This window comes from Bos taurus, chromosome 18 (genome assembly GCF_002263795.3).
Source record: "Bos taurus isolate L1 Dominette 01449 registration number 42190680 breed Hereford chromosome 18, ARS-UCD2.0, whole genome shotgun sequence".
Lineage (NCBI taxonomy): Eukaryota > Metazoa > Chordata > Mammalia > Artiodactyla > Bovidae > Bos > Bos taurus.
Genome location: NC_037345.1, coordinates 29,784,726 through 29,795,497, shown reverse-complemented (window position 1 = coordinate 29,795,497; position 10,772 = coordinate 29,784,726). Strand labels below are relative to the sequence as shown.

At 39.7% G+C, this 10,772-nt stretch overlaps 1 non-coding gene across 1 annotated transcript; it reads left to right on the top strand.

Moving 5' to 3' along the window:
* Positions 1-10,247: 10,247 nt before the first annotated feature.
* TRNAC-ACA (transfer RNA cysteine (anticodon ACA)) lies at positions 10,248-10,319 on the top strand. Its single transcript has one exon. It is a non-coding gene; the product is annotated as a tRNA-Cys (tRNA).
* The last annotated feature ends 453 nt before the right edge of the window (positions 10,320-10,772 follow it).

Here is a 10,772-nt window from a genome sequence, read left to right as displayed (position 1 = left end):
CTGAGTGTTGCAACTGTTTCCATCTGTTCTCTTTATGTGTAACTGATGTAAGAAATTAGTGACTGCCAGAAGTCACTTGGTTTGCAATTACAGTGTTTAATGGTATTAGTATAAACTAGGAGGATGAGCTACTCTATTTTAGAATAGAAAGCACAAATGAAGGTGAAATAAACTTTTGAGATACTATATCACTTATGACATCCTTTGTCATTACCTAAAACAATGGGATATTCTCATTTTACTTGAAAGCAGATGGAAAATCCCTAAGACCTGCTGATCTAAGTTGAAGAAAACTTTCACACAAAATCTCCTCGATTTTCATAGCCAGTCATAGGAATGACTTTATTTGTCTCCTATGGGTCAAATGGCTAAGTGTAATAGAGATTAAAAACCACAAAGCTGGTTCTATTACAAGGTAAACTTTGACACCCTAATGCTTGTTTTGTGTCAAAATGAGATGCCACAATATCTATCCTTGTTTTTAGTCTAACTCTGGTAGGACACACGTTTTGAGTTCTGGTTTTCACCAAGCACCCCCAACCAGCATTACAATCTTCATATTAAGTAGTGAAACCCTGGGACCTCCCCGGCTGTCCAGTGGTTAAGACATTGATCTTCCAGTGCAAGAAGTGTGGATTTGATTCCCTGATAGGAAACGAAGATCCCACATGCTACACAGTGTGGCCCCAAAGTAAAGATTTATACTTGTTCATTTTTAAAAAGTAATGCAACCCTGGGTAGGCCATTTCAGAAAATAAGAATCAGAAAAATCACGTGTGGAGTGTGTTTATTAATTTTTGCCCTGAATGGGGCACAGAAATGATGGTGTGGTCAGAAGATGTCTGTAGAGGCTGAGGAGAGTCTTAGTAAAACACACCCTTGCAAATATAGATGGTCAAAAAATAGTGAGTCTCTTAAAGAACAAGTGCAATATAGAATTTTCTTTATCTGTTAGTCAACAATGGAAGAAAAATAAAAATCCATGAGACAACTATTATTTTTTCTGTGGGTGGCAGTGGATATTAGCATAAAATAGATGCATCACAGAGAAGATGGCTATGGGTTGGAATGCCCAGTCTGTCACATCCTAGCTGTAGGACTTCCATAAATCCCATAACTTCTCAAAGTCTAAAATTCTCAACTGTAAAAGCATAAATAATTCCAATTGCTTCATTACACCACAGTGAGAATGTTATGAATTAAAGGATGTGAAGAGCTTGACATGCAATAGGTGACTAATAAAACCAGTCTGTCTCTTTGAACCATTCATTCAAAGCCTAGGTGTACTTTTATTAGAATTTACTGTTTGGAGGGTCAATGGAAATATAATGAAAGCTTTCTCATAAAAATTGTAGACGTATACAACTTGCCGTGTATTTCTGAAGTTCACAGATGACTTGTAATCTATCAACAGGTTCATGCATTGTTCACAGATTCCTGGTGTACACACAGTTGATAGACCCCAAGAAGGTGAAAAGCAGGGATAGTGTTTAGGGTGTTCTGGAAATACTTCAGATAATTTGTGTGAAAATTCTTAAAATAGCTTATATTAAAATGCTCAACAACAACAACCAAAAATACTCAACAAAACATATTTCTTGGAGTCTAGTTGTTCAGCAGCTCTCACTTCTTTTCTGAGATGAACCAGTGCAATGCAAGATTGTAATAAACAAGCCAGGTGTGCATATTTGCAACAAAAATGCAACTTAGGTCGGTGTTACCAAGTTGTGGTTATTGGCTTACATTCTCGAATTTAACAACCCCTGCTTTTTGGCACCCCACTCCATTACTCTTGCCTGGAAAATTACATGGACGGGGGAGCCTGGTAGGCTGCAGTCCATGGGGTCGCTGGGAGTCGGACACGACTGAGCGACTTCACTTTCACTTTTCACTTTCATGCTTTGGAGAAGGAAATGGCAACCCACTCCAGTGTTCTTGCCTGGAGAATCCCAGGGACGGGGGAGCCTGGTGGGCTGCCGTCTATGGGGTTGCACAGAGTCGGACACGACTGAAGCGACGTAGCAGCAGCAGCAGCAGCTTTTAAATGCACAGAGCATCTGGAAGTGGTAGAGAACTTTGAGGCCGAAAAACAAGACCTTTGGGAAACTACTACTCTTGAGTCCCTATTCTTAAACTAATAATAGTGCTTTGTCAGCTTCTTTAGCCATGTTCTCCTCTGAAGCCTCTAGACGTGAAAAACATTTTATTGCATGTGTGCATGTGTGTGCTTAGTCATGGCCGACTCTTTTGCAACCCCATGGACTGTACTCTGCCAGGCTCCTCTGTCCATGGAATTTTCCAGGCAAGAATACTGGAGTGGGGTGCAATTTCCTCCTCTAGGGATCTTCCCAACCCAGGGATCAAACCCACATCTCTTGCATCTCCCAGAATGACAGACAGACTCTTTACCACTAGTGCCACCTGGAAAGCCTCTTATTTATTGCATATTGTCCTTATCTCAGACATATAGTAATGTAAAAATCTCTTATATCATTTGTTTTTAGTTATTATGAAACAAATATTAAAGGGAAAACAAGTCCATCTTTGTTTTCAACCTAGTTTCACATTTATTTAATTTATAATCATATTAATAGACATAATTATGGCAGTTTTGCAAAAAGTAATAACTTGGGCATTTATATAGAATTATGTATAAGTATTATTTTGAAAAGAATCTTTCCAACTAGATATTTGTCTGAAAGTATTAAATGATTATTTCAGAGTTTTTAACAAAGCCTTGATATTCCAGTAAATCTCATAAGTTTTGGTATATAGGCAGGCCTTATTTTACTGCACGTTGCTTTATTATGCTTTACAGATAATCGCATTTTTGTTTGTTTGTTTTGCACAAATTGAAGCTTTGTGGCAAATTGGTTTACTGGTACCATTTTTCCAACAGCATTTTCTCACTTCAGGTCTCTGTCACGTTTTGGTGATCCTTGCAATATTTCAATTATTTCTATTATTATATTTGTTATGGAGATCTGTGATCAGTGATCTTCAGTGTTACCACTGCAATTGCTAAAGGCTTGGATAGATGATGGTTAGCATATTTAATATTGCATATTAATATGCATATTGTAATATTGCATATTACGAGCAATGAAGTATTTTTAAGTTAAGGCATGTATATTGCTTTTTTAGACATAGTTTTTGCATATTCAGTAGACGACAGGATAATGTAAACATAGCTTTTATATGCACTGGGAAACCAGACAATTCATGTGACTCGCTTTGTTGTGGTGGTCTGGAACTAAATTTGCAATGTCTCTGAGGTTTGCTTGTACAGTTTTACAATGTCTTTAGTTAAATGGTGGAACAAAAACAACCACAACAAAAGTCCTTGGAAAAGAAGGCAAGAGTTTATTTTAAGTTGATAAAACTGGGAAGACATATTAAATGTAGAGAAGAGATATGTAATATATAAATCAACGACATATAATAAAACACTGTCATTACTCAGAAAGGCTTCCCTGGTGGCTCAGATGGTAAGGAATCTGCCTGTAATGCAGGAGACCTGGGTTCGATCCCCAGGTTGGGAAGATCCCCTAGAGAAGGGAATGGCTACCCACTGCAGTACTCTTGCCTGGAAAATCCCGTGAACAGAGGAGCCTTTACCCAGAAGCAAAATATAAAAATTGAAATAATTTTGTGGTCAAAGACCTGTGTATTTGATCAGGTTGATTACAAGAAGCTAAGGTGGGCTTGTTCTGCAGCATCTCTAAGAATTGGTAGTGTATAAAGATTATAGTATGAAGGTAACAGTATAAAGGTTGCATATAGAGTGGCGTTTGGATCCCAGAAGCACTTTGAGAGGTCATTTGAGCGGAGTTGCTCCTCACCCGGACTTAGAAGGTGGTGCTAGTGGCAAAGAACCCGCCTACCAATGCTAAGAGACCTGGGTTCAATCCCTGGGTGGAGAAAATCCCCTTGAAAAGGGCATGGCAACCCACTCCAGTATTCTTGCCTGGAGAATCTCATGGACAGAGGAGCCTGGAGGGCCATATAGTCCATGGGGTCACAAAGAGTCACACACTACTGAAGCGACTTGCATGCCAGCTCCTCACAATGATGACGGTATTGAGTTACAGATCACTGAATGAAAAACAGCCAGTTCCTCACTGAAATACCCAGTTTCTCACTGAGAAACAAAACTTCTCACTACCTCTTTTATCTGTCACCCATGTTAAATATGGCAGATTTTTGTCCTGCATTGATCTTTTAAATTAATTTAAATATGTGTGTGTGTGGAGGATGCAGAACCATTTGTGGATGGGAGCTGAATATCGTTTCAGAGGGCATGCATATGCTTTCCACCAGACATGGTATCACACAGCTGATGTTAAAAGCAACACAGGGACTTCCCTGGTGGTCTAAGTGGCTAAAACTCCACACTCCCAATCCAGGGGCCCCAGGATTGATCCCTGGTTGGGGAACTAGATTCCACAAGCTGCAACTAAAACATGGCACAACCAAACAAATGTTCTTCAAAAACAATACAAAAATCCAACTGTGTGTGCCCTTCTCCTCCTGCGTCCCTGAAAGGAGATGGAGAACTTGATATCTCAGTATATTTCAGAAGTGGGGTTGCGAAGATGGAGATTCCAATTGCTGTGACCAATACCCATTTTCTTCTGCAGCTTCAGCTTCCCCTGCATTCTTCCTCCATTCATTTTTTTTTTCTGACCACAACACATATATTGAATATCTATTCTATGTCAGGCCCTTTGCAAAGAACCACAGATTCAGAGATGAATAAGAGAAAACTTTTGCCCACAAGGAATTTACAGATTTGTACTAGAGGACTTGCAAATAGATTATCAGAGACCAGGATGATAACAGCTCAGATGGAGGTGGGGAAATTGCATTGTGAACTTAAGAAAGAGGCTGAATACTCAGCTAGAGAGAGAATAGGGTTTTGGAAGACTTCTCATAGAATTTAATTTTTAAGTGCCAGCATTCTCTGGAGACTCCCCTGAAAGAGCCAGCTGACTGTTTCTACTCTGGAAAAACTTATCATCTTCCCTCCCTCTGTACCACTGTTCTATCGGCCACTATAATAGCAGTGCCAAGTTGATGCTAGCTTCGATAATGACTAGAGTATTGCAAACAATACAGAACTCCTTCCTAGGGGAGTAAGGAGGGGCTAGAGAGAGCATTCTGGAAGAGATTACATCTGAGTTCAACACTGAAGAATAAGAGTTGGCCAGACAAGGAGAAAAGGAAGTTCAGTTCATTCCAGAAAGATACTTAAGATAAGTAGGCATGTTTGTGTCTCTTTGGTTCCAGAAAGTGTGGCCAAATTTCTGTTTCTCTGTAGAGAAATGTTCATTCTGATTCAGCCAGGTTTGCTAAGGATGAAGAACGGGAAATGCCTCAAAGGAAATAGTAATTTTGTTGGTGTTGTTTCTTTGTTTTAAGAGATGTAACAGGGAAAAAAAAAAAGAAAAAGAAAATCGAATGGATTAAAGTGGATGCCTTCTTTGGGGGACGGGCAAATAACATATGAGTCCTATGTCCACCACAAGGGCAAGGTGAGTTTCTATAACTCACAGGGTTTTCAGAGGAGAATGAATGAGAAGAACTTCTGGGTCCCACTCCTGGTGACTAATCACACTTAACGAAAATATTTCATTCTCTAATTTACTCCTCTCCCAAGCATACTTTTTCAGTGAATAGGGTCTGAAGACTTCATTTATATGTCTGTGAACATCCTGAAAAATGTACAGAAACTTGGTCAGAAGAAAGATATTGAAGAGAAAGAAAGATATTGCTTGGCATAATATGTCAGTTTCATTCTATGCGTGGCCCTAAAAGCTGACTTATAACAGGCAAGAAAACAAATGGATTTCTTCACTCTTGCCTAACTTTCATGTACACGATACATAAATAATGTAAAAAGGTGACTTCTGTGCTGACTTGCTTTCTCTTTCACTCATTTCCCAGTGCCTTTTCAGAATATCTAAGAGCCCCGTCATAGCATCATGAAAAGAAAACCATGTTAATTGCATTTTCAAGATAGGTAAACGCAGATCCGTAATGCCAGCTAGAACCACCCACATAATGTTTACTATAACTGGACAGTATTCTAATGTATTAATTTACTCTCCCTTACAAGTTTATGAGCTAAGTTCTGTATATGTCCATTTTAAAGAGGACTCACAGCAAATAAGCTATATAAGTTCACACATCAAACACAGTGCCATTTGAACTTGAACCCAGGAAACAGTGATGACGCATCTGTGATTCTAACCACTAGTCTAAAGAAGCACATGATAGAGGAATAAACAGGGTGAGTTTATTAAATGCTTTTCTTCTTTCCTCCCAACTCAGATGATTACGGTTTGTTTTTTTTTTTTTAATTTATTTTTAAATGGAGGATAATTGCTTTACAATGTTGTATTGGTTTCTTCTGTACAACACCATGAATTAGCCATAAATATACATATATCCTCTCCCTCTTGAGCCTTCCTCCCCGCCCCCCACCGCACCCCTTGGGTTATCCCAGAGCCCTGAGCTGAGCTCCCTGCGCTGTACTGTGGCTTCCCACTGGCTGTCTATTTACACATGGTAGTCAACAGATGTCAATGCTGCCCTCTTAATTCATCTCACCTTCTCTTTACCCCTGTGTCCATAAGTCTGTTCTCTACATCTGCATCTCTATTCCTACCCTGCAAAGAGGTTTATCAGTACCATTTTTCTAGATTCCATATATATGCATTAATACACAATATTTGTGTGTGTTTTTAACTTCACCCTGTATAACAGGATCGGGATTCATCCACTGTGGGTTGGATAAAAAGCTGTTGAACATTCCCTAGGTACCCCACATGGAAAAGAAAGCTGTGTGTGTGTGTGTGTGTGTGTGTGTGTGAATGTGTGCACATGGGCATGTGTGTGTGTGGAGTAACCAAGCCCTCCCACAGCACTGGAGATGCAGGTTCACGGAAAGTAAAAACAGAACTTGTTCGGCATTACCGCCTTTGATTCCCAGGGCGCATCTACAATGTACACATCGTCATTCCTACTCTGCCAGGAAAGAAACTGAGCCCAAAGTGGCTAGGAGACTTCTCCCAGGTGACAGAATTGCATGTGTCTGAGCCAGGAATGGAGTGCAAATGTCAATGCAAAAGAACAGAATTATGAGAGCATTTTACAGAAAGCATCACATTTGCTGGAAAGGGGAATAGGTTCAGGAAAGGCTTGCTTGAAAAAAAAAAAAGTGCTTCAAATCAGATCTGAAAAATGAGTAAAATTAACTCAGAATGGAGGGAACAATGCTGCAGGAAGAGAGAAGACTGTGAGCAAACAGAGCCTGACTTGCATGGCAGCAGAGAAAAGGCCAATTTTCCCCAACATGGAGAAGCAGGGCTTCCCTTGCGCCTTAGCTGGTAAAGAATCCGCCTGCAATGCGAGAGACCGGGGTTCGATCCCTGGGTTGGGAAGTTCCCCTGGAGAAGGCAAAGGCTACCCACTCCAGTATTCTGGCCTGGAGAATTCCATGGACTGTATAGTCCATGGGAATGCAAAGAGTTGGACGTGACTGAGTGACTTTCACTTTCAGAGAAGCAGGAGGTTACTGTGGGACAAGGAGAGATAGGTAGGAACCAGACATTAGGGGTCTTGAAGAATATGACAGAGATGCTAATCAGTATTCTGGGAGGAAAGGGAACCCACAGCAAGGGTGCAGGAGAGGAGAGGGGGAAGGCTGGGAGGAGCTGCTGGGCTGCTGAGCAGATGTGCTTCTCTGAAAGTTGACTCCAAAGGAAGGACATCTGACACAGTGGATTCATATAGGCCAGTTAGGAAGCTCTTGTAAAAATGCAGCCAAGAGATGATGGACAATTAGAATAGAGCAATGGCAGATGATGCAAATGGATATATTGGAATTTGTTAGGGAAACTGAGCAGTCCAGGCTAGACTTCCAACTGGGTGAACCTCAGCATCACTCACTCAGGAGAGAAGCATGGACTAGAGCTACCCACTTCTCAGGAAATGTGCAATAGAGGAATCCTTAAGGTTCTGAGCATTATGTATTTATTCACATCCAAACATTTTCACATACTTACCAACAGATATTCAAGAAGTGGAAGAGCATGGTGAAAATCTAGTGACCTCCATGCACTGCAGTCATATAATAGATATAAAGAGAGATGTTCAGTTTCTAAACTCTCAACAGCCAATCGACTAACTGCCCTGAAATGAAGATTTGGGCAAACAAAACATGACTTCTCTAACTCCTCTAAAAACTTAGAATTTTTTTTTCCATCTTGAACACTTTTTTAGTCTTCTTAAGACAGAAGAACATGTTAGAGATGCCAGCAACTACACTCGCCATACAAAAGCATTCCCTCATTTTAAAGATGAGAATAGTGAGGTTCAGGGAGCAGATAACACAGACCCAAGGCTTCGTACCATCATTCTGCATTACAATTCCACTGAACTGCCAGGGATCATGCAGATCAGTGACAGGTTGTGTGGGGAATGTCTTTTATATTTTCCGTACCGTTCATTCCAGGGCCACGGCAACCCTATGAATCACATATAGTATACTCAAACACTGACATGCACATGAGTCAATTTTCCGAATGACTTTTTGCTTCCTTATTGGGTATTTGGTAGTTTCAGTAATGCCATGGATATGAGCCAATACCAAGTCCATATATCCCATAACTTACTCAAAACCATTATATTCTGTTGTCCAAACTATGATTGTTTTAGAATTCCTCCTGTTCATTTTTTAAGACTGCTTGAGACAACAGAGGCAGCAGCATTTTCTTTGTTTTGTTTTTTAAAGTTTTATTGGTGGATAGTTGCTTTACAATGTTGTGTTAGTTTATGCTCTACAACCAAGTGAATCAGCTGTACATATACATATCTGTACATATATATGCCCCTCTTTTAGATTTCCTTCCCATCTAGGTCACCACAGAGCCCTGAGGAGAGTTCCCTTGCTATATAGTAGGTTTTCACTAGTAATCTATTTTGTATGTAGTAATGTCTATATGTGAGTCCCAGTCTCCCAATTCAGCCCTCCCCCTTTCCCGGCTTGATGTCCCTACATTTGTTCTCTATGTCTCTTTTTCTGCTGTGCAGTTAGGTTTATCTGTACCATTTCTTCCTGTTCCTTTTAATTGTAAATAATAACCACTGTATTTTACTTAAGATCAAGACTCATGTCAAAAGAAAGATTTATTTATTCACCTGTGCGTTTTGTGCATCAATTTCAGTTTAGGAAATTTAAGCATTTATGCATGATTAGGAATACAGACTTGCATAGATCATGGGTATTGAGTGATCTAGGAACTGACTCTCACACAGAACTTAATATGATTTGTCATCTTCTTGTTTGCACACTAAACTTGAAGTCTATGAAATTAAAGAATAAAACCTGTGCATCAGGAAAATGGCACATTTTATACCAGACAACTTTAGAATTCCCCTCAAAGAGTTGGAAAGACAAAACCTGGACAGTCAGAGGACAAGACCTACTCTACATCCTTGCAGAGAGAGTTTGGTATGGAGCAGGGCATTGATCCAGATTTGGGGTAACAGTCACACTTTCTGGATTCTAACCCTGGTTATTTATGCCCAAGCTGCATGGCTTATGGTAAAATGCTTAAAGTCTCTGAATTGAAGTTTCCTTCTCTATAAAAGGGGAGTAATAACTGCACCTACTTTGTAGTGGTATTGTGAGGATTAAATGAATAAATGTAGTGAAGAGTTCAGTATTGTTTCTGGCATAAATGTTAGCTATGCTGAGGCTGATGATGAATATATGCAATTAGAAGTTGGGAAATACTAGAAGGCCTAGTAAATGTTCCACAGACAGGGATAATTTGTGACAATGCTATTGGAAATTAAGATTTCTTCATATGTCTGTGGCAAGGAAAGCCAGGTTTGTAATGGTATTCTAAATAATGCTTAGACTGCTTCTACAAAGAATATACAATTTCTATTTAAGCAGACAATGTCTTCTCTATGCCTCTGTCTTTAGTTCTGATTTACTGTTGAATTGATTAGCCACAAAAGCAAAAATATAATTAAATACATGTAAGGAATATATTACATATATTCACATATATTGTACTGTATGTGTATGTATTTAAACTTTTTTTGTTAGGATCATGAACATGAGGTGATGTTTATCACATAAAGGAAACTGGCATGAGAGAACTTATTTTATATTAAGTACTGTAAAACACTACTCGGAATATTTAAGCAGCAGATGAATTTAGTGGAGGACTTCCCTGGTGGCTCAGATGGTAAAGCGTCTGCCTACAATGCAGGAGACCTGGGTTCGATCCCTGGGTTGGGAAGATCCTCTGGAGAAGGAAATGGCAACCCGCTCCAGTACTCTTGACCGGAAAATCCCATAAACAGAGGAACATGGTAGGCTATAGTCCATGAGGTCACAAAAAGTCAGACATGACTGAGCAACTTCACTTTCACTTTCCGTCTAGTGGAAATTACATGAGCTTTGTAACAACAACAACAAAAAAAAAGTCAAGCCAAATTTCAGAATTTGTTCTGCTTCCTGGGGAATTATTTAACCCTTGGAACCTTCTGTTATCTCATCTTTTAAAAAAAAAAAAAGGTCCTAATTTACAATTTTTGAAATAGATGATCAAATAGATGATCAAATGCTAGGTATTCAAGAGGAGCTTTTGTGTGTGTGTGTGCTTAGTTGCGCCTGACTCTTTGGGACCCCACGGACTCTAGCCTGCCAGGCTCCTCTGTCCATGGAATTTTCTAGATGAGAATACTGGAGT